Below are 27,767 nucleotides of genomic sequence, written 5' to 3' on the forward strand. Positions count from 1 at the left end.
TGTACCTTGATGTAACACGTAGTTGGGTCGCTCAACCCTGAGTTCTTGAGTGGATGGTTGGACCCATTGGTGTGGGATCTATTAGAGTAGATGCCCGTTGAGCCAATGTGTTGGTCGATGGTGCTTGAGAGAACTCTTGTATGACAATCTTTATTTTAATAATATTTGACATTATTTAATTTGGCACACCTTTATCTGTATACTCATGCTAGCTGCATAGATAAAGCTCTTGAATATACAAATAGTAGAAAGAATATGAGATGGTCATGTGATGACTATCATGAAACTCATATTTGGAATACTGTATATTCTAAACTGTTCCTACTCGATTCAGCCGCCACAAAGAAGGATAAAGGCCGCTCGAGATTGAGACTAGTATTTGTGATGTGAGTACCATGTTTCATTGGTAGGGGACATGGTGATGTCCAAGCATGCAAATAAGTGCTCCTTGTAGAGTGCATTGAACAACCCTCCCTAAAGGATTTTCCAAGTGGTTCTCACTTATCGAGTGGAATAGTCCTAGTTTATGGTTGTACAACATTAGTCCTTATGACCCGAAACAACATGGAGACTCTATATGCTAGTGCTTCACTTTGACTTGTTTACCGACTCATCTGGGGTCATCAGGTGGTAATGTTGGGTGTTGTGACAAAACATATAGGAGTCGATGCATTGTAGTCGGGGATTCACCGCTTACCTACGGGTGTGTATATCCTATGTGTTATCATGCATATGTAGCTTGAAATCTCTGATCAGAGTAGATGGTAATTAAGAAAGAGTTTTCTGGAATTACACCTTCGATGCAACTATGGCATGACACATAGTTATCGATTCAATGACAACTATTGATAAACCAATGGTTGTCGAATCGATCGGGATATATGAGTTGAAGGGACCGTACTGTACGTTAACCATAATTGATTGGTTCTTGCAGGCACTATCATTTGATACCTAGGGAGTAATGTAAGCGATGCTGCTAGACATTTAACATGACTGGTTGTGTACTATCAGACTTGAGTTTTCTGATGTTCTTATTATCAAGGGGTCGATTAATAAGAATGGAGCTATATAGGTTATGCTCACATAAGGAACTTGTTGATCCCGAATCGCATGGAGATGTGAACTCACTGCTATTTGTATCAATGAACTTTTGAGGGTCACACAAGTACTAGCTTTCTATATCCTGTTGAGATTAAAATAGTTCAATGTGTTGAACAACTTATAAAGGAGTTTATAAATAAAATAAATTAGAAGTATGACTTCTAATGGAGAACAAATGGGAAAGTAACTTTTAATTTGTGAATGTGTTCCAAGATTAAAAGTTGACTTGAATAAATAATTAGTTTTTTTAAATTGGTGATTTTCAAAACTATTATTTTGAACTTAATTAAATTAATTCAATGGTTGAATTAATTTTTCACTAGTAGACTTTGTGAAGTTTAAATGATTAAATTAATTCAAGTGTTGGATTAATTAAACACTATTGAATCTAGTAGAGCTCAAAATAAAAATAGTGTTGAATAATTATTTTACTAGTGGGCTTGAATGAGTTCAAGTTGGATTTAATTAATTGATTAAACTTATATAAGTTTGAGTTTAATAATTAATTAAATATTAAATTCAAGGGTCATATATATATATATATATATATATATATATATGTTTGACATATATATATATTTATATATTATATTTGTGAGGAAATACGAAGGGTTAAAAGATTGGACACAATTTTCCATGCATGCCTTTTATTTTTCCATGCATGATTTAATTGTATCAATCATCTTTGACCATGTTAATTATATTATATATATTCCTCCACTAATTACAATATATGGTCGATCACTTCAAGTACACAATTTTCCAATTTTTGTATTTCAATTTTGAGAGAAAAGGCAAGAAATATCTCAATGAAAAATGCTCTAAATATTCTAGTGTATATTTAGAGTGTATCTAGATTGTTTAGTCGTGGACCTAATTTGAAGGAGGAGCTATTTCGAAGAAGGTGTATTCTTGAAGGCTTGAATCCATTTGAGCAAGGTGTGCTCTTGAAAGCTTGTAGATTGTGTCTACCATTTCAAGAGCTAAGTTGTTCACAACTTGGTTGGAGCCATAAATCAATCTTTTGAGATTGATTGATAAAATCTTCTAAAAACACCCTATGGATGTTTGATGATTTTGAATGCTACACAAGTGCTCGGTGTTTACTATAAAATTTTGAAATTCCGTTGCGTTTCCGGGCATGAATTAACCGATCCCCAACAGGATCAGGTCACCGATATCCATGGATTTATTTTTGTTGTGTGAGCCACTTTCTGATGTGACGATCCGGTGTGCTACATACCATGACGTCACTTGATTGAGCAAGTGCTTTTTCGTGATAGGCTTCCGGTACCCGTATATTTACATTAGCATTCATAGCATGTGTGTACTCATAATTTTATACTGAGCATTGTTATCGCTCACACCCTTTAAATTAAAATCTTTTTATGTATTTAACGAAACATATAATTATTACAACTTTTTGCTTAAAAAAATATTTTTTAAATCAAACTAAATTTGTATCCAAAGACAATCTTCAATTATGAAATGGGGTTTATTAAACTAAAATAATATTCAAAAAAGTAACACTTGAAACTGTTTCACGGACTCGTGCCCCAATTCCATCGCAATTTCTTACTCGCCGCTCCATCTCGATTCAATAGGTTCGAAGTGAGAAGTTCGCCGATAACTTTGAAGAACCAAAGTGTGAAGCTCGCCGACAACTTCGAAGACGAAGATTTCTGCTTATCGTTCCGCTCTCGAAGGTTTAGTTGATATATGTTTACAATTAATTTTCCAGGTTTTCTTAGTTTGGATAGCATATTCTATGTGTAACTTTCCATTTCACTACTAAAATCTTGTGAATCGTAAGTGTGAAAGGATTTCTGGGTATTTGAAACATTTAATGGTTTGGTCTGCATCAGCATAGGTTTTTTAGTGTATCAATGAAAAAAATGGTTTGCTTGCGTTCTTGAAGTGTCTTAAATTTACTTCATACTGTAAAGAATCGATTTTGTTTCGGAGATGAACTAGAGTGTCTTGAAGACATGATGGAGAAATCTCATTCGTCCGAGGTGATAAACTTGAGCTAGGCTGCCTATTTTTTTAACTAATAGGATCATATGTCGAGCAGCATTCGAGATAAAGCACGACGAATTGAGTAAAGAAAATTCAGGGATGTTTTTAAAGAAGCTCAAGAACTATCAATATCCTTCTTTTTATTTCCATCTTGGCTTGATTCTCACGATTCTTGATCTTTGTGGTTGTATGTCAAATTGGGTTTTTGTGTTTCCTAAAAAGGCTCGATCGTTTGGTATTTTTTGGCTGATTTTTTTAACTATGCACTGGCGGATGGTGTTAGATTCTGGTTTTCTCCTTTTTGGTTGAATTTTGTTTTGATTTATTGAATAGTCTTTCAGTTACTCATGTGTACGAACTTTTTAGCATTGCTTGATTTTTTTTTAATTTACTTGTGGCTTTAGAGTTTTTTTTTCCTTCTTGTTAGTTTACAACTTGGGATGTTTCTGTTTGATATTTATGTATTCCGGTGCACTTACAAGTTGGATGCGGGAAGTCGGTTGAGGAACTGAAGAGTTTGTATAAATCTCCTACTGTGGTATTTTCTTTTCTTTTCTCGTTTTTCTGTTTCTAAAACTGCAGTTGGATGTGAGAAGTGGATCGAGGAATTGATTTTTATTTTTGTGTCCTGTCCGAAGGTGGTGCTATGTTTGGCTCTAGCTCGTTACGAAATTCGAGTTCAATAGGTTTGCTTGAAAATTTATGTTTTGTAGGCGGTGCATCAGCCCATTCAAGTCTCAAGATTCCTCATTTCGTGAAAAGGTAAAATCTTGCTTGCTTCTGATTTTCACATCTCCTATGTTTTTGTAATATTCAATCTTTATCAACTACAAGTCGAGCTTGTGATGCATTTTTTCTGAAGATTAAGTTATTGATGTCTCACTAATGATGTTAGAGACTTAGAGTATGCATACATTAGTTAAGTGTAAATACTATTATTGAGGTACTTTCTATCTGTCCAAACTTCTGAAAACTGATTCCTTACATGGTACTAGAGCACGAAATCATAAGCTTGAATGAATAACATTGAGTCAGCATTTGGTATTGTTGTCTGGATGGAATCATTCAATTTTTGAAATGTAGGTGAAGCACTTCAATTTACTCGTGATGCAACTTATTATTCTCTTATTTTTAGTTGTACCTTGAATGATTTGATTTTATAATGCGGTTTTGATTCTGAAAACTCGATGGTTCCTTTGCACATGAGCTAATTTTGGCATATTACTGTTTCTCAAATGCTCACACAATAAAACTTACTTATGCCAAACTAAATGATATCTCTGATGCAGGATTCGATAGTCCTCTGGCTTTGAAGGGAAACTAATGACGAGAGTATAAAGTAAGAGAATACAGTAAAATGTTTCAAGAATGGAGAGCAAAGAGAAAATTTTTGGTGTTTTAGTAGTTTGTTCATCTCTTTTTTATGCTCTTCCTTTTGAAGGAGAAGATACATTAATCATTTATTTATGTGTGGGATTTGGATTATAGATATTCTAGGCATGTTTTCGTTCTTTCTTTGGTTCAAAGAATAAATAAGAAATAAAATATCATAATTTAGTAAAGATGGCACTTGGAATAAATTTTTGTGTTTGATATTGTCTCGGAACACTCAACTAGATTCATAAATGTTTTGAAGATTGAGTTTTATTGTCCAATTAACAATGAAAAATTCTAGATTTAAGGTATTTGCTTTTTCCCTATTACTTTTGTAAAATCCTAAATCTCAACAGAGTGTTTTGCATGGATCAAATTTTGTTTCTAGGCTCAGCCCAAGAAACAAAATTTTCCCTCAGTTTGTATCTCTCTATTGTGGTACATGAAGCCGAGGATGGAGAACACTAGCACATGTTTTTTGTCACTCTCTCGTGGTTCAAGTTGTATGTTTCATCACATTTCACATGAGTATAATTTGGCAGCTCGCAAGCGTTGTTCCGGTGTTGAAGGATTTGTATGGATTTAAGGCCATGTTGAAGAGTAAAGATTTGATCAAAGGCAAGATGTTCGTGGAAACCGTTACTTTCTTCATCCTGAATCAGTCTTTGGGGATCATATACTGGTTTTTCAGAGCTCGTGTTGTGTTTGGATGGAGAGTTTCTGAGACCATACAGATTATTGGGTTTGGGGCTCTGTGTTTGTTGCTTTTTTCCAAGTTCATTTTGTTTGGTCTGGTTTTGCAAACCATTATTTATTTCGTGTGCAAATTGTATCACCATAAAAATATCGATAAGTCTGCTTTTTCCGATCATTTGGAGGCTTATTTGGAAGATTATGTTCCATGGAAGGCTAATTTAACATTAAAAAATATTATTAGTTTTTCTAGTAAAGGCATTACCTCTTAACGTATGTTAATTAGACATAAAAAGTATTATTTTTTCTTTGAAATGTATTAGTTTTCCTGATAGAAGTACTCGTGTTTATGTGAAAATTATTATTGCTGACGTTAGTATATTTAACATAAAAATATTAATTTTTATGAAAAAATATTAGTTTTTATGTTAAAATTATTATTTTCATCGTTTGATAATTTGACAAACAATTTGCTTTTTAGTCAAAAGTTACTATTTTTTTTTGAAAAATATTAGTTTTTATGATACAAGTATTATTTCTAATGTATGCTAATATGGCATAAAAAATATTATTTTTTTTGTGAAATGTATTATGTTCTATATGAAAATATTATTTCTAACGAACGCAAATTTAAATATTTTTTTACATCAAAAGTATTAATTTTCTGTGAAAAATATTAGTTTTTATAATAAAAATATTAGTTTGTACGTGCAAAGTATTACTTCTAATGTATGTAAATTTAAATACTTTTTACGTAAAAAGTATTATTTTTTTGTAAAACGTATTAGTTTTTATGATAAAAGCATTAGTTTTTCTGTTAAAAGTATTAATTTCACCGTTTGCTAATTTGACATAAAAAAAACTTTGTTTTTATATTTAAAAGTATTACTTTTCATTCAAAAAAAATTATTTTTCTGTGAAAAATATTAGTTATAACGTATGCAAATTTGACATAAACAATAGGTTTTTTTTGTTAATCGTATTACTTTAAGGTCAAAAATATTAGTATTTTTTTCAAAGTATTGCTTATATATAATACATGCTAATTTTTATGTTATCACTTGGCCAAAGTATTACTTTTTATGCTAAACGTATTAGTTACAAGAAAAATGCTAATTAAAAACACTCAAACGACAACAGTTTTAAACCAAAACTGTTGTCTTTTATCCTATAACAACAGTTTTAATTGAAATTGTTGTCTTTGAGCGTTTTTTCAATAGAGAAGACAACATTTTTTTAAAACTTGTTGTCTTTTGATGGTTAAATTGTTGTCTTTTAATATCTTTTTGTATCAATGACAGCATAAAATTGTTGTCTTTAACTTAAAAAAATGCTCATAGACAACAGTTTTACAAAACTGTTGTCTATTAGAGTTTTTCCTTAATAAAATACAACAATTTTATAAAAAAATTTATATTTAAATAAACTTACACGCATGAGAATATAACACGTGAGAAGGTAGAAAACTCAATCCCTAACCCCGATTCAGAAACAACAGTTTGCAAACCCCGTCACTTTCCTTCTCCCATCTCCAAGTTGCCGCCGCCGACACTGAACGCCGCTGGGAATGTGTTGGTCGTCCCTCCTCCACCAAGCCCATAACTTTTAGGTTCGATCTAAGCCTTGAATCTCAAGTTAGAAGCCCGACTGTGCGCGACTCGAAGCCATGTTCGTGGCTGGATATGCACCAGGTGACTGCCTTTCTGATTTATTAGCTATTTTCAGTCGATTAGTATGTTTTATCTTGGATTCGAAGTTATTCCAGATTCTGTGTTCGAGTGTTTGTTTTGTTATTCCAGATTCAACCACCCTTTCAACGCATATGAGCTATTTTTTAATCGTCTATAACTCGAAGCCAAGGACTCCAATCTTGTATTCTCTCTGCTCTCGATTCATGTGGTTCTGGGTTTGATTACCACTAGGTCGAATGGCGAGAACAGAGATCAGTTACTGGGATTTCTCAAGACTTAATTATCTTTGGTTGGTGCATCCACGTACGATTTTTATTTGTTAGTTTTTAATCAGGAATTTGGTATTGGACCGACCTTTTCTTGGTTTCTTCTTGAGTATCAGTCATTGTGAGAAAACTGAAATGCTCGTTTTGACTTGAACACTTTCTTTGTCATGGGATGTTTTGCCTTAAATTTTTTGATAGCTCTCGGTGAATTATGTGAGAATACTCAATCAAGAATTTATATGTTCCAAACCTGTGTGCTAAAATCTAGATTCTAGGAACGAGCCATTAATTTGTTTGACTATGCGATGCATTAGATATTTAGATTTGATTTCGACTTTTTTAAAAGACAACAGGCTTCACCTGCCTTAAAAGATGATGTAACCTATTGTTATAAACAAAAAGAAAACCAAATGGACTCTGCAGTTTGTTTTTGCATTTCTCTATATATTCCTTTATGAAATAGTTTCTAATTTTTTTGCAGGGATATTGTTAAGTGCAACATGTTGTCAAAGTTCTCCTCCTTAGGCATGTCAATAATTAAATGTGTTCTTGCTGGTATTTTCAAGTGGCAGAGAAAATTATAGAGTATGGCAGAAGAGATAATCGATGACATCATGGATGCGACAAAACAGTGATTTTCAGAAACAGTAAGAAAAGAAAACCATGTATCTCAATTTGTTCTTTTTTCTTTCGCAGCGGATAATTATTTTTGTCCTTGATTGGTTGTTGGTCTATGGTGCCTGAATGGTTGTGATCGACTAGGGTTTTTAGTGACTGGGGAAGGGAGATTTTTAAGTGTCCTACTTAAATTGTATCAAGTTCAACTATTGAATTTAATCTTCTTATTAAGGTTTTGAATCGGGACAATGGCTTGGGTTATTGGATCAGGCGTGTTATTTGACTTATTTTTCTATCTTGACACCGTAACAGCAAGAAGATGAAGAGATGCTAGCACCGCACTCTAATTTGGTCGAAGGTCCCCAACCTTGAGTTGAAGGTCCTTAGCCCATGGAAGGTGATCTTTTCTCCATCAGAGATTGCGTTTTTGCCATCTGTTTTTTTTGGCAATGCTTGTCATATTGCTGATTCTTTATTTTTTGTAATATTTTTTTATGACGTTCATATAAATGGTACTTGACAACTGGAATGCTACTCTCTCTCTCTCTTTTTTTTTTTATATTGGCTTGTTGTGTTTGGAGGGACATTTATATTGCTAGTCCGACCTAATTGAAGAACGGTTCTTTATTTCTCTATATCGAGCACTATAAAACTAGATTTCATGGCACTACAAGAAAAAAGGCTAAAGACAACGCTTTTTTCGCGTTGTTAATGTCCTCGAAAAAGAGTTGTCGTAGCCAGTGTTGTAAAAGACCACGCTCAAAGACAACGCGGGAAAAGCGTTGTTATTTCTGGAAAAAACAACGCTTAAAAGTGTTGTCGTATTTAAAAAAGACAACGCTTTTTAAGCGTTGTCGTTTCTGGAAAAGACAACGCTTTTTAAGCGTCGTTGTATCTGGAATTCAAATAAAAAACAAAAAAAAATTTAATTCACAAATTTTCAATATTATAAATCACTCAAAATTAAAAATTTGTAGAATAAAATTTAATAGAGTCTTTCAATATTATAAATCATTAAAATATAAAAATAATCGAATTCTAAATTAATGAACACTAGGAAAAAACTATGCATTAATCTCGAAAAACTTTGATTTCTTCCTTCAGCACATGTTAGCGTCCCAAGCTTTCATAAAAGCCGCAACAATCTCTGTTCCTTTAATTTGTATCTCCATACTGTAAATTATTAAAAAAACAAACATAAAACAAATATGAATATATTAAAATGAAAAGTAAAAGCAAACACATATTTATCAGTAAAAGAACATGAACTACGAATGACGAAACTATCACTAAGCGATTGGAATTATCAAATGAACTACGAATTACAAAATTATCACTAAGCGATTGGAATTATAAAGTTGTGATCCATTTAATTAAGGAATGCGGAAATAGCTTCTTTCCAGATACTAGATTTAACAATCATGACTTTGTTACCCAATTATTTAATGAGTGATAAAGTTTGTATACCTCCAGTAATAGCCATCAAGGTTCCTCCAATTAGTGCAGCAACACCGATGATACCTCCACGTTTCCATGCACTTAGCCCACGAGCTTTCTGGTGATCACGTTTATAATTTGGATTCCTCCTCTTTCAGAGCAAACAAGAATTTTAATTTCTGGTTTTGACATCTACTTTTTCATTACAGGGCAGCAAAGGATACTTAATATGCTTGCCCATACCTTGAATGAGCTGATTCATTGCAGCAAATCTTTAAGAAGTCCACCACACAATTGGAATCCGGGTCAAGAAAGAAAGACACCTAATCATATCATAAAAAACATAATAATGAAAATTATATCGATAACATAAAAAAATTAAATACAATAGAAGAGTAAAATTAAACAGAGTAGTAATTCGATTCACGATCCCGTGTTTTTCCAGCTGGAACAAATGTTCCATCTTCAATGCCATAGCCCTGCATAAGTTCCAAAAAGAGCGAATAAGATTTAAACTTTGCAAATTATACAGAATTTATAATTCATCGAATCCAGTTCCAATCCAGTTCCAAGAACCGTACTAAAGATTCCAATGTATATCACCATAGCATCGGAACTCCCAAATATTGAATATAGAACTCTAAAAATCAATATACTCCATTTCATATAAGCTGAAATTGTCCGATAAATGATATTATAATTTGCTACAAACAACCAAAATCTGATTATTTATTTACCAAACTCTCTAATTAATTCAAATAAGCACGTAAAATAATCAAATTGTTAGAATTAGGAATCACTGTGGTGCTTAATTAGCAGTGTAAATATTCAAGTTAATTGTTAAAAAAAAGGAGGAAAAAGGATAAATCTCATTAACATGGAACCTACTGCTATGGAAATCATTTTAACTCATTTCAATTATGAACCCACCTAATTTCTATGGTACAAAGAATACTAATGGTTATGAAAACTAGAACGAAAATATATATCAATTGTTTGAAACCAAAGTTTAAGTTGGCAGCTAAACGACTGAACAACAATGCAAAGATCAGGTGGGATTCTACGAGGGCCACTCAGCAAGGGCAAATAATTGAAATACATGACAAATGATCAATGATGAGTTTTATCATTGTTTCTCTTCTCCATCATATCGTCAAGACCGTGAAGCTAATTGTACTAGATTGAGCTTATTTCATTTACTCGTTACAAAGCTTGGGATATGCAAAGTATAAAAAGTTCATTACATCATGCAATTATAGTCATCGGTAGTGTTAAAAAACATAAGTTTCTCCTAACCCTCGGGAAATTGAATCATAAAAAACGCAGAACAATGGTTTGGCTAAACTGTTTCAAAATGTCGATTTAGACTTCCTTAACATCATTTTTTAGAGGGAAAGTGTGGGTTTATACTGCATATTTGATTGTATATGCTAACGACAAAAGCTGGTAAAACATTACAAATTAATATTGTGAGCGCACTCACTACAGAACACGTTCCTGCAGCCTAATCAGTGATACACATTTAAGACTCACTCACCAGTAAGGGATAAACGGAGAAAGACCCATAAACAAATAAGTAGACCAAAGAGAGAACCCCCCAATAATTATACTGACCAACTTAGTAAAAAGTCTATGTTCACTCACCATGTGATTCAGAACCAGGAATCAGTCCAAAACCACCATCATATGACTGCAAAGTAACAAAATAATCAAAGATAAAATCATAAAATACAGCAGGTAATATAAAGTTCACAAAAAATAGACAGATGGAAATACTTTGCAAAGATAGCTGCAGCCATCATCAAATATGGTACACATAAATAGCGGGCCGTAAAAATTTTGCTATACACCTGAAAACTCAAAATATACTCGTTATCCAGAAACAACAAAGTATGCGAGAGGGAGGCAATTGATTTCTTGATCTTGGTTCGAAAGCAAAAGGAGAGAAGCAAAACCGAGAGGAAGGTAGAGAACCAGACGAGTTGAATTAGGAGAAATTAGTAGCGAGCAGATCGATAGATTGAGGAATTATGCGCAAATGTCATATTGAAGAAGCAGGGAAGAGAGTTGATGAGTTGATGGCCTATAGCCGATTGTCAACGTAAACCTCAACCAATAATTGTTAACCATATCTTTGTTTTAAGCTGTGGAGAAGAGAACACAAAGACGCGTGTATTTGTGGTGACTGGCAATCGGGTTAAGCAGTGGAGAAGGTAGTTTAGAGTGACTGGCATCCATTGAAGCGGCGTAGAGCAAAGAATTAAGACGCGTGTATTGCGGGATGACGAAAATCGGCAGGAAACTGGCCCTCCTAACAATTAGCAGGCTTTCATATATGTAGATATGTCTCGTTCTAAAAGGAAAAAAAACTTGTTTCGCAGAATCATTGGCTAAAATCGAGGTATAATAAGAAAAGGCAAGTAATCTAGGCAATGGAACAAAACAAAGCTGAAAGAGGATCAATATTTCCATCAAAATAAGCATAACCAGAACCAATATTTCTCTCACACGGAGGATCGTAAACAGATTAGTAAAGGAATTATTTAAAATAGCAATCTCATAAGCACGATTTCATTTAAAACTATACCAAAATATCATAAAATTTCAACTGGTACATCTAAGAAACTTGTGGACGACCTTAAAAACATCTCATTATTTTCCCGATTATATATATCGATATCTGATGAACTATACAACATAATCATCCGATGACCGGGGAAATGAAGAGCTAGCTCTCTAGTTGAAATAATGAGCTAAACATGAAGAGCTAGGTCTCTAATTGAACTATCAATTAATGGGTGTTCTATCATTCAATGGAACAACCACAAAAAACAAATAACGTAAGTTCTGTTGTGCAAAATCAAATAAAATAACCACATGCTATTAAAATAGAATCAGAACAGTTTCCATAAAAGATTAAGAGATAGAAACTAAACTAGTATTTCATTTCACGCCTATAAAAGATTCCAACCAGTTTACATGTTTATTGCAACATAAATGCAAGTAATTTATCGCATAACTCCATACTTCATGGATATAAATTCTCTGAGTTTGCATAGTTCCTCTGTTATATCTTCTATAAGACCTTATGTATAAATCCCACAAGATCTTTTAAGCCCTTCTCTTTTCCCATTTACCAATTTAGCTTATGCAGCATTATTGGATTAATATAATCCAAACTTGTGGCTGATGATTGCGCCTTTATGTTCATGAAAGACAAGATGCAAAATAAATAAACACAACAAAAGTTCTTGAACAGACAAAAGGCATCGAGAGTAACAACTTGGATGCTAAAGTTAAAATACATCTAAGGTCAAAAATAGCATTCGCAGTTCAGGAACCACAATGTACAGTATGAAAAACGTTAAAAGATTTAGCAGAAATCAGATTTAATCTAAAGAGAATCTACAAGAGCTCGAGGCAAATGAACAATCTTACCCAGCGTCGAACCAACTATGCAATCGGTAATTTTTTGATGGCTAATTTCAAACAGAGCAACACGGAGTAATGGAAACGATCGATTGAGCGAAGAGGAGAGATGATAGATTCAACAAAGCTGGAAAACCAAGAAACGACCAGAAATAGCTCAAAGTCGCAAAGAACAAGAACCAGCGCAGCTCTAATCGCGAACGGGGCGTGACAGTTTGAGCTTTGGCCCGAGATTCCTCAATATTTTGGCATTAAATTGAAACCAAGTACGAGCTCTTACTTTTATAGCTTCAACCGGTAGCTTTCCGGGGGCTAGGACGGCGAATTGAAGGCATGAAATCGTTACGGCTAGGGTTTGGAAAGAAAGGGGATCGCGAGACTGACTTTTGGAAGGAGAGAGAAGAGCCCGAAGTGTATGTATCTTTTTTTTTTTGTTTGAAGCGGTGTATGTATATATTCAATTTATATATTTGTGTATTTATTCTCTGAAAAACACGCTCATCCACAACCCTTATAATAAGCGTTGTCGTAAACATTTATTACAACACAAATTAACAACGCTTTATTAAAAGTGTTGTTGTTGAGGCAAAAATAACGCTTATAGACAACACTTTTAATAATAAGCGTTGTTAAAGGTCAATAAACAGCATTTAACAACGCTTTAACGATCAAAACGTTGTTAAATCTTTGTTGTTGTTTCCATATTTTCTTGTAGTGTGGTTGTGTTTCTCTTAATTCCGTAAGGTCCTGATTTCCTTTTGACATGCATTGGTTTTTCGATTTTTCACTCTCGCATACTTCTGATTTTTATTGTTGGTGTAGTTTAGTAGTAACTGGGTGTTTTATTTTTGTTGGTTTCTCTGAATCATGGATGGTTGTTGCAAAAGTATGATGAACTGCTATTTGCGGTTTTGGGACTTTTGACTTATCTAATGAACATTTCTTTGAGGTTTTTGTTTATGTTTGTTGTGAAACTTGATTAACTTTGTTCTTTTTACATAATTTATCTCTAAAATCAGTTCTCTTGTTAATAGATCAGCTGCAAATATTTTTTTGGACATTAGGATGCGAAGAAGAGGGTGTTGTTCATTGATTTTCCTCCAATTATGCAGCTTCAGTTAAAGCATTTTGAGTATGATTTCATGAGGGACACAGTTGTTAAGTTCAGTTGTTATAACTTTTGAATTTTCACTACTGTTTGATTAATGTTGGTGTTTGATTATTTTTCGTTTGTTTTTTAACTTTTAGAGTAAAATTTGTTTCTTGTGTTTTCTTCATAAGGTATTGTTTAGTTTATCTCTTATGTTACGCGAGTAATTATTGGCTTCATCATGAATCTAAGAGTGATATGAACAGTTATCACTTGCCAAGTTAATTTCATGTTCAGTAAACTTTGTTTCCTGTCACTCTTCCTTAATGGCAGCTTCCCACACAACATAGAACCTGAGGAAGGTAATTTGGAAAAATCTCATCAACAAAAGCTGGTAAGTTATGTTTATAGTAAACATATTTTGTTTTTATCGCTATGTTTATTTATTTCTGTAAAATAATGGGGTAAATTGCAAAATAGGGTTTAAGAATGACGTCACCTTTTCTCGATTCTTAGATTTTGTCTTCTCATTACAAAAGGTTTATTCAAGTTTACTTTCATATCTTTTACCTTTGTTTTTTTTTGTTTAATTGGTAATTTTTGTTTCAGAATAGCAGAGTTGATTTAAGATCATTCCAGCTTTGTTTTTTTTTAGCATTTTGGCTCATTTTAATAATATTTTGTCTTACCATATTAAATCGTTTAAGTTATGTTATTCCGATGTTCCTTTTATTTGTGGGATGACCCTTCTGGGAGGTAGTGGTATTCCAATATTTTTCAGGTTTATTTTATGTATTTATTTGATCTTGTGTTGTGCTCAGATCATTGCCTCCATTGTCGAAAAATATGTGTTGCTGTTTCTGTACATACAATTCAGTGTTGCTTGTTGATGAGGTCTCAAAGCTATGACATAAAAATTGGCCTCGGAATAGAAGTTGATGTAGTTTCTTAGTGAAGATTAATTTTTTAGTTAATTTCATATTTTTATGTTTATGGTATTTGTTGTATTTAATTTATCATATATACTTCAGATTTTTATGTTTATGTCATTTAGTTGGTCGTTTATGAAATTTTATAGAATGTCGTAAATATTATTTTGTAACGTTGAAAAATTGTATATTAATTTTTGTTAGAACCTAATGGGGGGGGGGGGGGGAGGAGGATTTAGGTTCTATTGGCAACTTTAGCAATTTAAAGCGATTATGCAAGTACGCAAGTGGAAGACTTAAAGCAATCAAATATAAGTGCAGTAAATAAATACGTAATGTAAATAAAACAGTAAAAAGGATAAGAGATGTTTATGGAAGTTCGACGATAAATCGTCTACGTCTCCCCTTCTTGGTTAAGATCGATTAACCAAGGATCCACTAGCACTTCAACGTCTTGGCCTTGATGGCTCCAAAGATAGACGTACAACTCAACACGATCACCGCGCCGATACAACTCAAACACTTGGCCTTAAGGGCTCCAAGGATAGCCACAACACTCGTAAAATACACTTGGCTTCACACACAAGTGTTTATAATAACCGAGCGACCAACTTAAGAATGAACTTATACAAACAACCCTCGATTTTGAATATATAACACACAAATATTTCTTGAACTTTTGAAGGAGAGGATCTTGCTTGCAAAGAGAGATGAGAATGAATTGGTGTGTTGAAATGGCTTCAAATGGCATGTATTTATAGTTGCTGATTTGGGCTGGTTCGGAGCCTCCGAACATGTATTCGGGTCGTCCGAACTTTGTCTGATTGAAATTCAAATTTCTACGGCTGGTGAACTGTTCGGGTGGTCCGAACACATCTTCGGGTCGTTCGAACGGCTGCATTAAATTCATTCTGGCAAATTTCTTCCGATAAAATCTTCAGTGGCTGTAAAGTAGTTTGGGTCCTCCGAACTCGTCTTCGGGTCATCCGAAGTGTCATTTCGTGGCCTCCGAGAGTGCCTCCTATCATTATTTAAATTCCAAGAAATTCTTCGGGCAATTTGAACTGTCTTCGGATCGTCCGAACTAGTCTTCCATGCCCTCCGAGCCTGTCCTCCGATCTTTATTTAATTCTGGAAAATATTCGGATCGTCCGAACCATTCTTCGGGTCGTCCAAACCTGGGAAATTTCGAACCTTTAAAATTTTATCTCCAATTTTTGATTATCGGTTCTTGCTTCCAATATTGTTCATACTCAAAAGTATTATAATCTGAAATTTTCTCACTTTAAACTGTTAGTAACGATTAACCGATTTTTTTAATCATCAAAACATATTAATTTGAGATTTGTTAATGCATTAAAACATTAATCTCAATATATAAGATTTGTATGCGTTTAAGGCGTAACAATCTCCCCCTTTTTGATGATCACAAAACTTGATTAAATAGGAGAAATAAAATAGAGCAATAATATATTTAAACAAATTTAATCAAATATTGTTTAAACATTAATAATTAAAACTCCCCCTCAATTTAATAAATAATTATTTAACCAAATTAATTCTCCCCTTTTTTGCGATAATCAAAAAGCAATTAATAAAAGACGAGAAAATTAAAATACACAATAATTTCATTTAAACTAATATTGAATTTTACATAAAAAGAATAAACAAAATACAACTTAAAATGCAAAATAAAATCTAAGAGTCATCATCGTGCTGCGGCAGAGGATAGCGGGACAAAAAGTCATCAAAGCGAGTCTCCAACGAAGCAACTCTCATAGTCAAGGCATCCATGGAGGCAGTAGAAGATGCAAAGTGGCTGGCTAGATTCCCTTCCATGCGCTGAAGAGTCTCGAAAAGACGATCAGGCTGATGAGCGGGGGTAGCAGGAATCTCGGGAATCTCAAATGAAAGCTCGCTATGATTGGCTGGAAAGGTCTGAAAGCCAGAAGAAGAAGGTCCTCCTTCTTCTGCAGGCAGCCCATTGGGAAAGCCCTTAGCCTGAGAAGTGGGTGAAAGACTCAAATAGGGAAGTGAAAAATGTTTGTCCGGAAGATATTTTTTAAAGGCACGAGTTGGGTCATTAACCCAACAAGAAAAGACATGATTCCAAGATAGTTCTATCTTAATAATCATAGAATGGTTGAAAGTGTGGAAATCAGAGATGGAAAAAGAAGTTAAGCCATCAAAAGAAATGTCAATATGAGTCAAGATGCGGTTGATGATACGAGCAAAAGGTAGAGAAACTTTTCTCGTGGCTTTAGCCGCATTATGCATAGCCTGCATAATGAATCGAGGAAGGTTGAAAGGACGGGAGGAAACGATATGGTAGAGAACATAGAGGTCAAGATATTTTCAGGTGGAGGAGTCTCCACTGCGCGGAATGATGGAAGTGGTGATCAATTTCTAAATGATTTGGTAGTCGGGACGGAGTTGCTTTAAAAGCAGACGATCGTCGGCAACAGTAGCAGGACGACCAAGAATAGTAGAAAGGACCTCATATCGATCAAAAGTAGGATCTTCGAGAGGCCATCCCTGACCAAAGTAGTTGTTGGGTCCTTGCGTAGGAAGATCAAACCACTCAGCAAAGTTGGAGACACAAAAACGAACATTCTGACCCTGAACAATCGTGGCGATATGGAGCTCCTCGCCAATTTTGAGTTCCAGGTTGGCATAGAAATCGTAGAGTAATTCTGGGTAAAAAACATCTGGAATGGACGGCTGGAAAAAGGATTCCCAATGTTGGGCAGCAATGAGAGGCAACAACAGCAGATGAGATGTCGCAAGATAGGCGACATCGAAAATACGACCGGGTAGAATAGGTCGAGTGGGGTAATCGTTCGGGATAGGACGTGAAATAGCAGGTAGGTTGGGATCATGGATAGGGATAGGGCAACTGGAACTGGCTTGATCATGACGGCATTTGGCAGATATTTTGTAGGCTAGATTTCGGACTATAGAGGAGAAAAGAAGAAATTTAGGGGTGAAGAATTCGGATGGCCCGAGGGGGTATATATAGTAGAGGGTTCAGACTGTTCGAACTGGGTTCGGACGGCCCGAACCTGATTACCGAGGTGATAAGATTGACAGACTATGAAACGGTTCGGAGCGTCCGAACAATTCATTTTAAGTTCGTGACGTCCGAATATTTTCGGAAGGATCGAAGATTGGGCGGTCAAAATTCGAAGTTTTACCGCTAAGAGTTCGGAAGACCCGAAGCTAAGTTCGGGGGGCCCGAACGAGTCATTTCGGAGGGAATTTGAAGGTTTTTATACTGAAAAGGCGCGAGGCAGTTTGGGTCCTCCGAACTAGGGTTCGGGTGGTCCGAACTGGCCGAAGTCAGAAAATCGAAAATGACCTTAATTTTTTAAATTTTGCAATTTAAGTATTTAAATCAAATAATTCACATAAAAATATGAGCTTTTAAATTTTGGATAAATACAATTGATTTATATTATCCAAAATTAATTTGCTCGATTTTAATATTAAGTTCCCCCTTAATATGACATTAAATCTATTTATGTCCACAAGTGATTACAACTAAATCATATCAAGTTCACCACGCAAACGAATAAAAGTATTTTCATCTAGTGGTTTAGTAAAAATATCAGCAATTTGATTTGTTGTGTCAACATATTGAAGTTCAACTTCATTTTGTTCGATGTGGTCACGAATAAAATGATGACGAATATCAATATGTTTGGTGCGCGAATGTTGAATCTGATTCTTTGTAAGACATATGGCGCTAGTGTTATCACAAAAAATTGGGATTTTTGAAAAAGATACACCATAGTCGAGCAATTGATGCTTAATCCAAAGAATTTGCGCACAACAACTACCTACAGCCATATATTCGGCTTTGGTCGTTGACAACGCAACACAATTTTGTTTCTTTGAAAACCAAGAAACTAAACAGCTTCCTAAAATGAAACAAGTTCCACTAGTGTTTTTCCTGTCCACCTTATATCCACCAAAGTCGGCATCACAATACGCTTTTAAATCAAAGAAAGAATTTTTTGAATACCACAAGCCAAGATTTGGAGTATTTGAAAGATATTTGAAAATGCGTTTTAAGGCAAATAAATGTGATTCCTTTGGACATGATTGAAATCGTGCACACAAGAAAACACTAAACTTAATGTTCGGTCTACTAGCAGTAGCATAAAGTAAGGAGCCAATCATACTACGAAAGGAAGATTGATCTACAGATTTTCCATTTTCATCCTTGTCGAGTCTGATTGCTGTGCTCATCGGTGTAGATGATGATTTTGTGTTCTCCATCACAAACTTCTTCAGAATCTCCTTGATGTATTTGCTTTGGTTCACAAAGAACCCATCCTTTCACTGCTTGATTTGCAATCCGAGGAAATAATTAAGTTCCCCCATCATGCTCATCTCAAAGTGTTCCTGCATTAGCTTGAAGAAATCTTGACAAAGAGTTTCGTTAGTAGAACCAAAAATTATGTCATCAACATAAATTTTCACAATCAATAAGTCATCTTTGACATTTTTGGTAAATAAAGTAATGTCAATCTTTCCTCTCGAAAAACCATTTGAAAGAAGGAAAGTTGACAATTTTCCATACCAAGCTCTAGGAGCTTGTTTCAAACCATACAATGTTTTGTTAAGTCTAAACACATGATCAGGCAAAGAAAAATCAACAAAGCCATCAGGTTGTTCAATGTAAACTTCCTCTTTTAATTCACCATTCAAGAATGCACTCTTAACATCCATTTGAAATAACTTAAAATTTCTAGAGAAAGCAAAAACAAGTAGCATGCGAATAGATTCTAGTTTAGCAACAGGCGCATATGTCTCATCATAATCAATGCCTTCTTTTTGACTATATCCTTTCGTTACAAGCCTAGCTTTATTTCTAGTGATAGTACCATGCTCGTCAAGTTTATTCCTAAAGACCCATTTAGTACCAATAACAGATCTATCATGCGGCCTAGGAACAAGACACCAAACATCATTACGCTTGAATTCATTTAATTCATTTTGCATAGCAATAATCCATGAATCATCTAATAAAGCATTATCAATGCACTTAGATTCAACATATGAAACAAAAGCAAGATGATTGCAAATATTATTAAGAGAAGAGCGAGTGGTTGCTCCCTTCGAAGGACTACCAATGATAAGATGTAGTGACCCTTACCCGGATCACCTACTAAACAGAACTTAGGCATGTAATTAACTTAATAAACAAATATCAGAATAAACTGCGAAAACATTACTAAAATTACAATCCCAAGGCAAGGAATATGTAAATATCCAAAATAGATTATACAACCAAATCGAAAGCTGTATCAACCCAAAACAACAGAAATAAACCTAGACGAAGCTCCAGCTGGCCAACCACTGCCTAGCCCCTCTTGGAACCACCCGCCTCGTCCAATCGCAAACCTGCCCCATGGAATAGGGTGTCCAGAAACACAGAGTACGAGACGTGAGCATAAAACGCTCAGCACGAGAGTATGAGTATACATGCATGCAAAGTGAACTCCCTATAAACTCGAGGTCAAGGATCAGATAACAGAGACAGACCGGGCCCTGGTATATAGCACGCTGTGCCGTCGCTTCAGGAGGTGGCTCCCATACCATAATACCAGTGGATATGCCGGACCCAAATCGATGGAAGTCCAACCACTAACAGGATAGGGAAAAACCCTACTAACAGACATCTCGAAGGAGATAGCTCAGTATGCAAATGAATGCAGCATAAATCAATGACATATAAACCATGCAGTCACATAATACATGCATACTCAGTCAGAATATCTCGAACAGTACTTTCGTACCTCAAATCAGTGCAAGCTCTACCAACTCTAGGTCCACGCCTATAGTCTGCTCTACACTGCCAAATGATACTACTATCATTAAAGTGCTCTAAAAGCCTTAACTAAGCTATTGCATACTCCTAAATATTTATAGGAAGCAAAAGCTATACCTTTGTCCCTCGTTAGCCCTTTGATGTCGATGCCTCTAGAACTTGGGCACAACTCCACTACGACTATCGAACGCCTCGACGACTCCCGGGTCAAGCCTAGGAAGGCTAGAACAACTCGAATACAACTAGAGTAGAGAGAAAATCCGGAATTGGCAATTGAAAGTGAATTCTCGGCCTTCTATTTATAGACAACGATCGGAGCCTCCGATCCTCGATCGGAACGTCCGAACCTCGATTGGAACGTTCGATCCTGCCATTGGAGCTTCCGAAGATCCTGATCTGCCACGTGTCAAAATATCACTTGTTGACTTCGGATAGGGGTGATCGGAGCTTCCGATCCTGATCGGAGCTTCCGATCTTGCCACACGTCATGCTTGACGTAATACCATCGGAGCTTCCGATCCTGCATTGGAGCTTCCGATTCTGTTCGGAGCTTCCGAACTCACCTTCGGAGCGTCCGAACTCTTCCCAAGTAATTATGATTAATTCCTTAATTACTGATTTTGGTTGCGGGCTACTACATTCTCCCCCACTTAAGATATTTCGTCCTCGAAATCAGATCTTAAGTACCGAATGTAATACAGAAATCAGAAACATTCTTTATTCAAATCAAACATTTACAGAGTTTGCAACTGAATACAACTTAATAATGAAATCAAAACAACTCAGGATGGTCTTCACGCATCCTGTCCTCAAGTTCCCAAGTAGCTTCCTCAGTGCCTCGGCGCTGCCACTGAACTAAAACCAGAGTAATGACTTTGTTCCGCAAAACCTTATCCTTATAATCCAGGATACGAATAGGTTTCTCAACATAGCTCAAATCCTTGCTCACTTGAACCTCAGACCGCTGCAGAATATGAGACTCCGCCACATACCATCGCAACAGTGATACATGGAACACGTCGTGAATACTGGAAAGATGCGGTGGCAAAGCTAGTCGATAAGCCAAATCGCCAATGCTCACCAAGATCTCAAACGGACCGATAAACCTGGGAGACAACTTGCCCTTAAGGCCAAATCTGAGAATCTTGCGGAAAGGTGACACTCTCAGAAACACTTTCTCCCCGACATCGAACTGCAAAGGCCTACTCTTGGTATTAGCATAGCTGGCCTGACGATCCTGTGCAGTCTTAATCTGTTTCTTGATCTGATCAACAATGTCTATCGCCTGCTGGATAAACTCTGGTCCCTCAGCCTGTCTCTCCCCCACTTCTTCCCAGAAGAGTGGAGTATGACAATGTCGCCCGTACAACGCCTCAAAAGGTGCCATCCCAATACTAGTATGATAGCGGTTGTTGTACGCGAACTCGATCAATGGCAAATGATCCTGCCAGGCTGAACCAAAATCCATGACGCACGCTCTAAGCATATCCTCCAAAGTACGGATAGTGCGCTCTGACTGACAATCAGTCTCCGGATGATAGGCAGTACTCAAACTGAGAGTAGTACCCATCGCACGCTGAACACTCCCCCAGAATCTAGAAGTAAACCTGGGGTCTCGATCGCTGACAATGCTCACAGGCACTCCATGAAGTCGAACGATCTCCTGAATGTACAACCGAGCCATACGATCCACATTGTACTCCCGGCTATAGGCAATGAAATGCGCTGACTTGGTGAGTCGGTCCACCACAACCCAGATAGCATCATAGTTCCTCGGGGATACCGGCAAATAGGTCACAAAGTCCATTGTGATAAACTCCCATTTCCATTCAGGAATAGGCAGACTGTGAAGCAATCCTCCAGGTCGTCGATGCTCTGCCTTGACCTTTTGACACACCAAACATCTCGAAACAAACTGATAAACACTGCGTTTATTTCCTTTCCACCAAAAACGAGTACGTAGATCCTTGTACATCTTGTTGCTCCCAGGATGAATACTCAACTTAGTGCAATGCGCCTGAGACAAAATCTCCTCTCGCAACTCTACATCCTGCGGAATCACAAGCTTACCAGACAAACACAGAAAACCATCTGACTGATAGTGAAATCCAGATGAGCTACCCTCGTTAGCTAGAAGAGCTAAACGCTGGGTTTTTGAATCAGATATCTGAGCATCTCGAATCCGCGAATACAAAGCTGGCTCAGATAATATCGCAAACATCTGGATACTCTGCATACCTTTCTTATGCTTGAAGGTATATCTTGAAGTACAACAGTCACCGATCGCACTAGACATCGAACAAGTCTAAAGTGCGGATAGTCGCACCTTGCGACTCAATGCATCAGCAGTGAGATTAGCAGCTCCCGGATGGTACTTAATCTCGCAATCATAGTCCTTAAGCAAGTCCATCCAACGTCTCTGCCTCATGTTCAATTCCGCCTGAGTGAACAAATACTTGAGACTCTTATGGTCGGTGAAGATCTCAAATTTCTCGCCATACAGATAGACGCCAGATCTTCAAAGCGAACACAATGGCTGCCAATTCCAAATCATGGACTGGGTAGTTGTCCTCGTGAAGCTTCATCTGTCTAGAAGCGTATGCAATCACATGCCCATTCTGAGTCAGGACACAACCTAACCCCTGCAGAGAAGCATCAGTGTACACCACATACCCTCCAGATCCTGACGGTAATGCCAACACCGGCGCAGAAGTCAACCGCCGTCGAAGCTCTCAAAAATTCTCCTCACACTCGGAGGACCACTCGAAATCCATAACCTTGCGGGTAAGCTGTGTCAAAGGTCGAGCTAGTTGAAAGAAATTCAAAATGAAGCGACTATAATATCCTGCTAGACCCAGAAAGCTACGGATCTCAGCAACCGTCGTCGGACGCGACCAATAAAGTACCGCCTCAATCTTGCTTGGATCAACAGAAATCCCCTCCCTGGATATGATATGGCCAACAAAGACCACTCGATCCATTCAGAACTCACACTTGCTCAGCTTGGCGTACAACTGCTCATCCCGAAGAGTCTGCAGTACCAACCGCAAGTGAGAAACATGCTCTTCCATATTACGCGAATACACCAAGATGTCTTCAATGAAGACCACGACAAACTTGTCCAAATACTCCCTGAAAACACGGTTCATCAGGTCCATGAATATAGCCGGCGCATTAGTCAAACCAAATGGCATCACTAGAAACTCGTAATGCCCATAGCGAGTACGGAATGCAGTCTTGGCTACGTTCTGATCTCGAACTCTCAACTGATGATACCCAGATCTCAAGTCGATCTTGGAGTAAACTGAAGTGCCCTGCAGCTGATCAAACAAGTTATCAATACGAGGCAATGGATACTTGTTCTTCACAGTGACTCGATTCAGCTGCCGATAGTCAATGCACAACCGCATAAACCCATCCTTCTTCTTTACAAAAAGAACAGGAACTCCCCAAAGAGATACACTAGGATGAATGTACCCCTTGTCCAAAAGATCCTGTAGCTGATTCTTCAACTCACGCATATCTGAAGGAGCCAGATGATACGGTGCTCGAGAAATAGGTGAAGTACCCGGCATCAACTCTATGCCAAACTCGACTTCCCTAACAGGAGGAAAACCAGGAATCTCGTCAGGAAATACATCTGGGAATTAATCCACAACAAGAATACTCTCTATCCCAATACTCTCAGCGGACAAATCAACTGCATAGATAAGGTAGCCTTCCCCACCAGACTCTAGAGCTCGACAGGCTCTCAAAGCTGATACCAAAGGCATCGGGGGTCGCGCTCCCTCTCCATAGAAAAACCAGCTATCACTCCCCTTCGGATGAAAGCGTACTAATCTCTGATAGCAGTCCACTAAAGCTCGATAGGTAGTCAACATGTCTATTCACAAAATGCAATCAAAGTCGTCCATCGCAAGAACCATGAGATTTGCTAACAGAATGTTCCCCTCGAACTCTAAAGGGCAACCCATCACTAGACGCTTAGCCAAAGCAGATTGGCCCGTCGGAGTAGAAACAGACATCACTACGTCTAGTGCAATGCATGGTAACTTATGCCTCTTAACAAAACTTGCAGAAATGAAGGAATGAGATGCACCAGTGTCAATAAGTACAAGAGCAGGTATACCATAAAGCAGAAATGTACCTGCGATGACTTTCTCATTCTCTTCCACTGCCTGATCATGTCTCAGGGCAAACACCTGGCCAGAAGCTCGTGGCCTCAAATGAGAACTCCCAGCAGGCTGTCCCTGCGACCTCTGCTGAACGGTGGCCTGAGAACCAGAACCAGAACCGCCTTCCCCAAATAGTGGACAATCCCTCCGGATATGACTAGTCTCTCCATAACGAAAACAAGCTCCAGAAGCTCTACGACACTTGTCGGATGGATGGTTCTTCCCACAGTGATCACACTTGTCCTTCTTTTCGAAACGGACAACACCAGCAGAGCCAGAGGAAGAAGAAGTAGATCCAGACTTCTTGAAAGATTGGGCATGGGGACCCAAAGAACTAGCAGGTCTCGACTGAGAGAAAGACCTATTTCGTCGAATGCTGTCCTCCGCCTGGTGACAACGGCTCACCAAACCCTCGTAGGACATGTCGTCACCAACCGCCACACGGTCATGGATCTCAGGGTTAAGGCCCTGAAGGAACATATTATACTTCATCCCAGAGCTGTCAGCAATCTCGGGGCAATAGGATATCAGATCAAAGAACTTCTGTTGATACTCATCAATAGAAATGGCTCCTCCGAACTCGTCTTCGGGTCGTCCGAAGTGTCATTTCGTGGCCTCCGAGAGTGCCTCCGGTCATTATTTAAATTCCAAGAAATTCTTCGGGCCGTCCGAATTGTCTTCGGATCGTCCGAACTAGTCTTCCATGCCCTCCGAGCCTGTCCTCCGATCTTTATTTAATTCTGGAAAATCTTCGGGTCGTCCGAACCATTCTTCGGGTCGTCCGAACCTGGGAAATTTTGAACCTTTAAAATTTTATCTTCAATTTTTGATTATCGGTTCTTACTTCCAATATTGTTCATACTCAAAAATATTATAATCTGCAATTTTGTCACTTTAAACTGTTAGTAACGATTAACCGAGTTTTGTAATCATCAAAACATATTAATTTGAAATTTGTTAATCCATTAAAAACATTAATCTCAATATACGAGATTTGTATGCGTTTAAGGCGTAACAATTTTATTTTTAAATTTTTTATTTTGAATGATTTATAATATTAGAATTTTTAATTTTTTTTGTTATTTATTTGAAAAAAGACAACATTTTTTTTCAGTTGTAGTAGGGGTTTTAAAACAGTTGTAGAAGGCCGTGTTGTTAAAATTCAAGCTCAAAGACAACAATTAAAAATTGTTATCTTTGCTCTCAAAGACAACAATTTTTAACTGTTGTCTTTGAACTTGACTTTTAACAACACGGCCTTCTACAATAGTTTTAAACCCTTACTATAGCTGAAAAAAAAATGTTTTCTTTAGGAGTTTTTCTTGTAGTGTAATGCATGTTAATTTGACATAAAAATTACTATTTCTTTTGCTAAAAGTATTTTTTTTTTCAAGAGTATTAGTTTTTATATTAAAAGTATTAGTGTTTTTGTCAAAAGTATTACATCTAATGTAATGCTAGTTCGACAAAAACAAAAAATTACTTCTTATATCAAAAGTATTAATTTTTATGTTGAAAGTATTATTTTTCTATAAAACAATATTACTTTATAATGTTTGTTAATTTGAGTACAAAGTACTATTTTTTTGGTCAAAAGTATTAGTTTGTATGCTAGTTTGACAAAAGTATTAAATCTTTTGAATCATACAACTCTCATTTTGTTACTAATGTAATGTTTGCTACAATGACTTCATGTTAACATAGGACATAACATAATATTATAGAAATTTAAATAATACAAATCAGCATAAATGATCAAACGTAAAGAAGTATGCTCTTCAAAATATAGGAATAATGGAAAGGTAAATATTGTTACTAACATGTAAACACGGAGATTGAAGTAATAAGTACCAATGACTCATAAAACTTTACAACATATAATATTTGAGAAGTTCGAATTCCTATCGTCCACTCCACCGGCAACCAACCTTCAATCATAGTCAAGGTGATATCATTTGATTGAAGTTTTGTCAGTTTCTGGAGACCTTTGATTCACTTACATGTAAACATAAAGATTAAACTATAAACATCAAACTTTATAATGTGTAGTACCTGAGGAGTTCCAATTCCTACATGCTACCGGCCTTCGATTATAGTCAAGGTGATATCGTTTGAAGAACATTTGATTGAAGGCTCATAAGCAGCAATCAGTCCTCATATTTAGTGAAAATTGTAGCTAGAAACATTCAGCTTTTGGCCTGAAGTTCATAGATATTAGGAAATATGCTGTAATAATTAATTACACTGATAAAAACAAAACACATCCACAAGGAATGAAGATCAAATACTTAGCTTCACTCTCAAAAAAAAAAAGATCTATAAGCAGCTTAAAGATAGTACCTGAATGATATGTTGGAAGACAAATTCTCAATTTTCAATAATTTGAAAGTGTCAAATCAATAAACGTTACACTAGTGAAAGTAGAAGGCTTATGATACTTCATAAATCACTTTAGGCATATATAGTAGACGACTTTCACACGGCTGTGATCTAGGGATCATAGCACATCGTATCCATTAAAGATGAATTCATTGATAGAAGCTTCATGTCTGAAAAATGGCGACGATTCAGACATAGAAAGTGAAACTTAAAAGAAACTTCACAAAGTTGAGAAAGTGTTCAGATCTACATAACCATACATGAAATTATTTCAGCACTAAAAATAATAGACATCACAAAATCTAACAAAAAGATAAGCTTGAAACTCCAGCAAACCAACCATTAATCTTGATAAATTAATCAGATCCCAGAAAACTAGGCCATTTTCACAAGCTATATACTCCATCTTGCTAATGAAAATTCGAATTCTTCAAGAAGGTTTGGTTCGAAATCCAGCTAAACAACTATGCCAAGCAAATGAGAACAAACAAGAAAAATTCCATTCCAATGACATCTAACTATTGACCGAAATAAATATAATCATCAGATCATGCACTCATGACGGCCCAACTGGAAAGAAAAAGAAACACACACTCAACAAATCAGAATAAGAAGTTGGAAATTTGTGGTTGCATAAACTAAAATAGATCAGATCATCAAAATTAAGGTTGTTGGTGGAGATTGTTGGAAGAATGTGTCTCAAAGTTGGCCTGTTGAGAACACGAGAAGG

General features: G+C 36.4%; 2 long non-coding RNA genes across 3 annotated transcripts; both read left to right on the plus strand.

The window, feature by feature from the left end:
- Window positions 1-2,651: 2,651 nt before the first annotated feature.
- LOC140882869 (uncharacterized) lies at window positions 2,652-5,024 on the plus strand. 2 transcript variants are annotated; one of them, XR_012150293.1, is made up of 4 exons: window positions 2,652-2,807; window positions 3,548-3,658; window positions 3,759-3,882; window positions 4,410-5,024. It is a non-coding gene; the product is annotated as an uncharacterized lncRNA (long non-coding RNA). The 2 variants fall into 2 exon arrangements; XR_012150292.1 differs by having other exon boundaries at window positions 2,652-3,658.
- Window positions 5,025-6,739: 1,715 nt separating this feature from the next.
- Window positions 6,740-13,820, plus strand: LOC140879781 (uncharacterized). The gene is made up of 3 exons (XR_012149503.1): window positions 6,740-6,878; window positions 7,626-7,791; window positions 13,693-13,820. It is a non-coding gene; the product is annotated as an uncharacterized lncRNA (long non-coding RNA).
- Window positions 13,821-27,767: the final 13,947 nt, after the last annotated feature.

The sequence above is a fragment of the Henckelia pumila genome, chromosome 2, assembly GCF_033568475.1.
Source record: "Henckelia pumila isolate YLH828 chromosome 2, ASM3356847v2, whole genome shotgun sequence".
Taxonomy (NCBI): domain Eukaryota; kingdom Viridiplantae; phylum Streptophyta; class Magnoliopsida; order Lamiales; family Gesneriaceae; genus Henckelia; species Henckelia pumila.